Source organism: Malania oleifera, chromosome 7, assembly GCF_029873635.1.
Source record: "Malania oleifera isolate guangnan ecotype guangnan chromosome 7, ASM2987363v1, whole genome shotgun sequence".
Taxonomy (NCBI): Eukaryota; Viridiplantae; Streptophyta; class Magnoliopsida; order Santalales; family Ximeniaceae; genus Malania; species Malania oleifera.
In genome coordinates this window covers 12,806,014-12,813,729 of record NC_080423.1, presented here as the reverse complement: position 1 = coordinate 12,813,729, position 7,716 = coordinate 12,806,014, and the positions used below count along the sequence as shown (strand labels likewise).

At 35.2% G+C, this 7,716-nt stretch overlaps 1 long non-coding RNA gene across 1 annotated transcript; it reads left to right on the top strand.

Moving 5' to 3' along the window:
* Window positions 1-5,061: 5,061 nt before the first annotated feature.
* Window positions 5,062-6,703, top strand: LOC131160235 (uncharacterized). The gene is made up of 4 exons (XR_009137969.1): window positions 5,062-5,177; window positions 5,270-5,315; window positions 5,415-5,477; window positions 6,605-6,703. It is a non-coding gene; the product is annotated as an uncharacterized LOC131160235 (long non-coding RNA).
* Window positions 6,704-7,716: the final 1,013 nt, after the last annotated feature.

The following is a 7,716-nucleotide window of genomic DNA, read 5'->3' as shown; positions in this document are numbered from 1 at the left end:
GGGTTATCCATACTACAACACAACATAAATAGAACGATTATTTAGCATAACCAAAGTAGGCATCATCCACAAGTAATATATATCCACAATTATTACGGAATATAACATAGAAAATGCAATTCATAATTATGCGAGTAATGTCTTTAGCATAACTTAAAACAAACATTATCCACAATAATTACACAACCATATTAAAATGTGAAGTAGTTTAAAAGAGATAAAATATAATAACCAAAAAATTTGAAATCATCAAGTGATAAAGACATAACATAATTAATAAACTAAAGAGTGAGCACGCCCATCCCTCTTCCTATCATCAAGCATTTCTAAAAAGATCTCCCTGTACAAAGAGGAGTCACGCAATGCTTTCATTGCTTTTCCATATGAAACACCCTCAATATCTGTCCAAATCTTTCGAACAGTCTTTCATTGCATTTACTTCAAGATTGCTATTGGAAGTTGCTTCAAACCCGCTATCTCCAACTGATGATGATATATCAAACTTTTGTCCAAGTATATCATTCTTAATGATAGATTGTTCACTAATGATAGTTAAAACATTCTCTATTATAGATTTCATGTTCTTTGCCTTTATTTTTTCTTTCTAGGATTAGAAGACTTGTTTTTGGATGAAATAGTAGGTCCATGTTCAATGGGGATAGCCGATCGGTCTTCATCATTGTCCATATTAATGCCACCATGACCTTCATCTTCACTTTTTGATGGGGATTTATTGGAGGGATGTGCATTAGCACCAACAGTTGCAGTGTCCCAAAAAATGAAGCACAAGTATGCATATTATGGGTAACTCCTTCTTCTAAATCTTTTTCCCCACCTATGTACCTATAAGAATTAAATGCACTAGTTAAAACCCATTAATAATAATAATAATAATAATAATAATAATAATAATAATAATAATAATAATAAAACAACCCTATTTTCTCAACAATGTATATAGGATATTAGATGTTATCTTACTCAATCTTTCCTGACATTTATCATCTGCATTTACTTGGCCTATTAATAAGTTATACCCAATTTCAGTCTCTAGATTAAGGCCTTGAAATGCCTTTGCCTTGCCCTCAACTGATTATATTTGTTCTTTAGCTGATTATCGTTCTAATCCTTTAAAAATTTGTCCTTTAGTCTTTTTCTTTATTATTTTCCAACCTGATTTTGAAAAGGTTGTTGTGGTTTAATTTATTTTCTTTACCTCCTTAACCATTAAGTCAATTAGATATCATTCAATTGGCAATATGTAGGAGCTTTTTTTTTCCCTTTTTTGATTTTATTTTATATTAAAATATTTATTAAAAGTTTGGTGGGAACTTTATTTCCTACTTTGATGCCTCCTAAAACTCGCTGGATGGTCCAACGAGTTTTACATGGTGGACGAGAGAGAGAGAGAGAGAGAGAGAGAGAGAGAGAGAGAGGTCGTCCAACTAGTTCTCGTTCTACATTAACGCAATTAGTAACCACCCAATCTACGCAACTTCTTATTACTTTAAAGAGCTGCCACCGCTACGTACCTCCTCCACCCTTATGATTACTTCTTGTTCTGCCCTCCCGAGACAAAACCCTCAAGTAGCTCAATAGCTAGAAATAGCTACAAGCAATACTGCTAAATATTTGAAGAACAATCCTCTTCTTTGTCCAACTAATTTTCTTCCACACAAAGTACATTTCTATATGAAAATATACAGTAAAAGGCCAAAAGCCACTGCACCCATCATTCCCAAAACTTCGTTGACCATATTTACTTGAATGCAAAGATAGGTTGGTCATACACTCAGATGAACGAAAATAAATTCAAAATTTAATGATTAAAAATATGAAAGAAAAAACACAGGCTAATATTTCTTCTTTTATTTAATTTTAAATTTTTAGTTTTAATTTGTTATTATTAAACTTGAGTAGCATTAATTTGCAAATACATTTTTCATTATGTTTTGTTTTTGCGTGTAGTGTCCCAGCCTTGTACAAAATTAGACTAAATTCATTATAATTTTTTTAAATCGAGATTTTAAATCCATACTTATACTCTACCATAAATGCTACTTCCCTGCTATCCACCCTAGTCGTGCAATGCTCCATGCAAGAGGCAGAACCCCTGACCCAATCATCGCTGTAATTATATAAGCGATGAAACTCCTCAAAGTTCCTAAAAAATTAATTTATTAGTTTATCAACATTTTTTTTACATTCCTTCTCTCTCTTTATTATACCATTAATTGTAAGGATAGAAAAAGAGTTTCAAAATAAAAAATAAAAAAAGAGGAAGGAAACAAGGAAAATGCATGCAAACATGCATAGAGGGTAAGGGAATAATAATTAAGGCAGTAGTAGTAGTAGTAGCAGTAGCAGTAGCGGGGTGGAAGGGTTTTAATTATAACTACCAGTCCTCCTGGGATGTCCATCATCGTCACAGGAGGTGTTAGCTGCAATTTGGAGATAAAAGCGGTGAGCAGCTTGCGGTACCATACTTCATTTCATTAATTTTGTGGAAGTAGTTTGTTTAAAAATCGATGGACCATCCAGTGAGTTTTAAAAGGTAGCAAAGTGGGAAAAAAAGTTCCCACTAAATGTTTATTAAATATTTTAATATAAATAAAGCTAAAAAAAGAAAAAAAAAACTCCAATATGTAGCATTTAGCATGCTAGGTCTTCAATTGCCATTGGATTTTGAAAGAATATGTAATAAAATAACATACTTTGGTTGGCCATGTTCCTAGCACTGGCCCTAATTATCTTATCAAACCCTTCAAAATTATGAATCTTCATGTTCCTTAAAGGGAGACCAGCAACAATATTTTTTTTGACTAATATAGAGGAGTTATTGTAATTGAACTAGTTACCTCCACCCAAGCTAACCAATATAAAAGGATAGCTCAACATTAACCCGCAAATAAAATAAAAAACAATACCAACATGCAAGAACATTAATTAAGAACTAGAACAATGAATATTTCAATAAACCCATGCATGAACCCATTTCAATAATTCAGCTTGCCATCAAATTTTGGAAAGCAACCCACTAAAATCAACATTTTGGGTTTTTTTTTTTCGCACACATTATTGTCTTGTATCAATTAGTTTGAATTCATTTTGCTTTTATCATGCTACTTTTCTTTCTTCTATATAGCAAAGCAACACAGTGTTTTAATTTCAGAAATTAAACATGAATAAAGGAGGCAAACAAATAAAGAGGCGAGTAGCAAAGTTTGTTAACAATAATTAATTGTTGTGCGGCAAGGAGAATACCAGAGATAATGGGTGGAGGGGACTCACTCAATCAATGGTTGTGATTGAAACTCAATGAGGATTGCACTCAATTGCAAAACAATTAATTTCAATAATAAACTAGAAATAAATTACAGAGGAAAATCTCAATACAAAATCTCTCACTGGTTATTCACCCTCTCTACACCACACATGACATTACACACACACACATCTATTTATAGTAAGGCTAGAACAATATAATCAACAATGGTGGCTGAAATTTGTGAGATTTTGGTGAGGTTGCTGCCAACTCCAGCCCAAATTCAACAGAGGTGAGCTGCTGGCCATCTCCAATCAAGTTTAATTTTCAACATCCCCCCGTAAACTTGACTCTCCTAGTTTTGTCATTCCGAGCATTGTCTTCGGTTTTGCAAAAATATAATGCCTGAGTGGCTTCGTGAAAATATCAGCAGTTTGATCATATGTTCTACAAGATATCAAATCCACTTCTCTCTTCTTGACATGCTCCCTGATGAAATGATACCGAGTATCAATATGCTTGCTTCTTTCATGGAATACTGGATTCTTCGCAAGTGTAATCGCTGATCGATTGTCGATGTAGACTTCTTTGGGGTCATTTTGAAAAAATACCGGATACTTCAGTACATTCTTGATCCATATACCATGAAAAACAGTTGAACTGGCAGCAACATACTCAACTTCACATGATGAAAGTGTTACGATGGGTTGCTTCTTCGATGGCCATGTATACATTGTATCTCCCATGAAGAATGTGAATCCACTTGTGCTTTCTCTTTCATCAAGATCTCTTCCCCAATCACTATATGAATAACTAATAAGTTTATAATCACCTTTTGATGAATAAAACGTACCATCAGTGATGGTACCCCTGACACAGCGGAGTATCCTCTTCCCTGCATTCAGATGGGACCGGTCAGGAGTCTCCATGTACCTGCTGACAAGTCTAACTCCATAGAGTATGTCTGGTCTGGTGCATGTCAATTGCCTCAAGCTTCCAACCAAACTCTTGAAATATGTGGAGTCAACATTTCCTTACTCATTTTTTCTCAACTCCAATCTCGTTTCAACCGGAGTTGTCATAGGGTTGCATTTGTCTATCCCAAACTTCTTCATTTGTAGAAACTCGAACCCGAAAAAATAAAAGAAAATAAATTTAAAAGATAGAAATAAAGGAAAACAAAAGAAAAAAGGAAGAAATTCTGCTGACTGGACCAAAACTGTAGATGGTTTTTGAGAGCAGAGAAAAATCGTCACCAGTTTTGAGTCAACTGGGTGAGTCAACCACAAAATCGGCGATGATTTTGTGGGAATGAGGGAAACCGGCGTCGATTTTCTCTTGGGCTTGCTCACGTATAAATAGAAGTGAGCTCATTTTTTTTTAAGGAATCTCAAATTTTCCTCTTTTGGAGCTCTACTGTAGTAACCCGAAAAAAAAAATATAATAATAATAATAATAATAAAATAATAAAATAAAATTAATTAATTAAATTAATAAATAAAATAAACAGTATGATAAGGAACAAATATATATATATATATATATACTTGTGTGTGTGTGTGTATATATATATATATATATATATATATATATAAAAGGTATGAAAGCTTCTTTACTTTACTTTAGGTTTATTATATATATATATATATATATTATTAAATTAGTAAGCTTCTTTAAGAAGCTTTGGAAGGAAATCCAATTTTTGGATTTGTTGGCCGTGTCTCTCTTCTCTCTCACTTTCTCTCTCTCTCTCTCTCTCCTACAACTCTCTCTCTCTCTCTCTTCGATTTCGGGTTAGTTTTACGCCGGATCGACAAACCGAAACCACCACGACGCTCCTGGCGAAATTCTCTACAAGTTTGCCGGAACGGATCGTCAGGAAAACGAAATTGGATTTCATCCCAAATCCAAGGTAAGGCTTTATATTCAATATTTGGATTTTTGACAGTTGAAGAAAGTGATATACGCGTAAAAATACTGAACTTTAATATTGGAAATTTTCAGTTCCAGGGTGTTGATTGGGAACGTGGGAAATCATCCCTAAGTTGAGGTAAGACTTTTTAAAGTCGAATTTGACTTAGTGGTAGTTATAGAAAATGTTGTACGTACGAAAATACTGAACTTTAATTCTGCGAGTTTTCATTTTCAGGGTGTTGAGTTGAGAACCTTGTGGGTACGGGGGAGATTTTCTTAGGGGCTTTTCAGGAATCAGGTAAGGGGATAAACTAAGCTAGTTTTGTTTAAGAAAATGCATGTATACATATATATAGCATCTGGTTTTAGGAAAAATAAATATATTTATATATATGATTTATATTTGAAAAATACTGTTTAAATGATGATATGTTGAATACGAGGAAAATTTGTTTAGTGTGGCATGAGTATAAAAATGTTTTGTACTGTTTTTTTTTTTTGGAATGGGGATGATATGGATTTCTATGATGGAAAACCGGCGTACGGGCCGAGATATTTTTATATGTATATGTGATTTGCCGGCGTATGGGCCGTGCTATGTGGATGAGATTTGCCAGCGTATGGGCTGTGCTATGTGATTTGCCAGCATACGGGCTATGCTATGTGATTGCCGGCGTATGGGCCGTGTTATGTGGATTGCCAGCGTACGGGCTGTGCTATGTGATTTGCCGGCGTACGGGCCGTGCTATATTAAAATGTGTAATACCGGCGTACGGGTCGATGATTTTTATGATACACGTATATATGTGAAATGATATGATTGATGCGAAAATAAATGATATGAGATATTTATGTATCACGATTTTAGTATATGTATATGATATCAGAACCTGGTTGGCTTGGTCTAGGCTAGCACTTGCACGGTACCGTTGTTATGTGTCCATGGTCTTCGTGATCATGATATCTGTGTTAACGCCGCTGTACGGAGTGGTGTGAGATTGGATGGTCGATGTGGTTATTTTCAAGAAGTGTGCCGTTATCGCCCCTGGTGTACGGACCAGTCTGGGTAGACCCATCGGACCTACAAACTATTGTTTGACTTGGCAGTGGTCGGCCAACTATTGTCAAGTCCCGCCTTCGGGCCACACAACCCAGTCATGTGGGGGTAATACATGACAACAGCCAGCTAACCTACCAGGATTGTTTTATGTTATTATTAGTGTACGAGATGAGATATGTTTATGAAAATGCAGTATATTCTGCTATGTGTTGATATGCATATGTTTTCCCAGATTTGATAAACAGTATTGAATATGTTATGTATGGTATATGTAGAACACAGAATACTCATGTTGCCACACACTGGTATTAGTTTATTTCCCTTACTGAGAGGTGTCTCACCCCTAAATCTTATACATTTTTCAGGAGCCCCTGATAGGAGAGCGGGAAAAGCCCCGCTGATCTAGATCAGTTGGTTGCCCTCTTTGGAAGGGTAAGTTTTTGGTAGGGACAGTTAGGTTTTTGTGGGAATTGTCCCTAGATTTCATTTTTGGGATGTATATACTGTGAGATAGTAATTGTAGTGACTCTGGTATGTGTTATGCACATTGTGATGAGATGTATATAATTTTGTACTTTCTGCTGCGTAGGCTTCTGCTGTATGTTTTGTTATATCCCTGGTGCCCACGGGTCCAGGTGGATTGTGACCTGCTGAGCTGGAATGTATGATGTGATGATAATTTATTTATATAAAAAAAATAATATGCGAAAAAGGAGCGGGTCGTTACATCTACTAGGGTTTCTATTATTTTTCACTAAAAGGCTCCTATGGGCTCTCTCTTACTTCCGAATCACTCTCTCCCTTCTCGACTCATAGGATCTCGTAGTCACCGGTTCGATGGTTTCTATTTTTCTGTTCGTTTCAGTTTCTTTTTCATAATCATGTAAGGGGATTAAGTTAAGTCAGCTTTTTAATGAATTTGAACCGTACGAAATGTTTTTGGAGTAAGTATATTTATGTTTTCAGTTGATGTTTCAAAAACCAACCATTCAAAGGACCCTTTTTCAAACATAGGATATATGTTATTCTATTTTAAGTACAAATTAACGGTGGAAAGCTTGATTTTATGTTTTAAACCATTGATGCTATCTTTTCTTGGTTGCCTACGGGCTATATTCAAAATACTGGAGATTGTGTGGCCGGTGAATGATATGTAAGTACTATTTTATAACCGAAATAATGAATGTTTGTTAAATACTAGAACTGCTTGTAAAAACACAGGGAGTACCATATGATGGCTGTGAGGGCTGAGTTTTATACTATGATAGGTTTTATATGAAATGAGTTGAAATATGGTTTATATTACTTAAATTACATGATATGCTTTAGGAATCCTGAGGACCATTATGTTATGAGCACGGTACCGTTGCTAAAGGATCTTTATGTGACCGTGTGCGCCTAAACTGTACTACGAGAGTGGTGTGGGTGGTTTCAGCTGATTAGCCTCGGTAGAAGGTGTACCTTCCCTAGAAGCCCA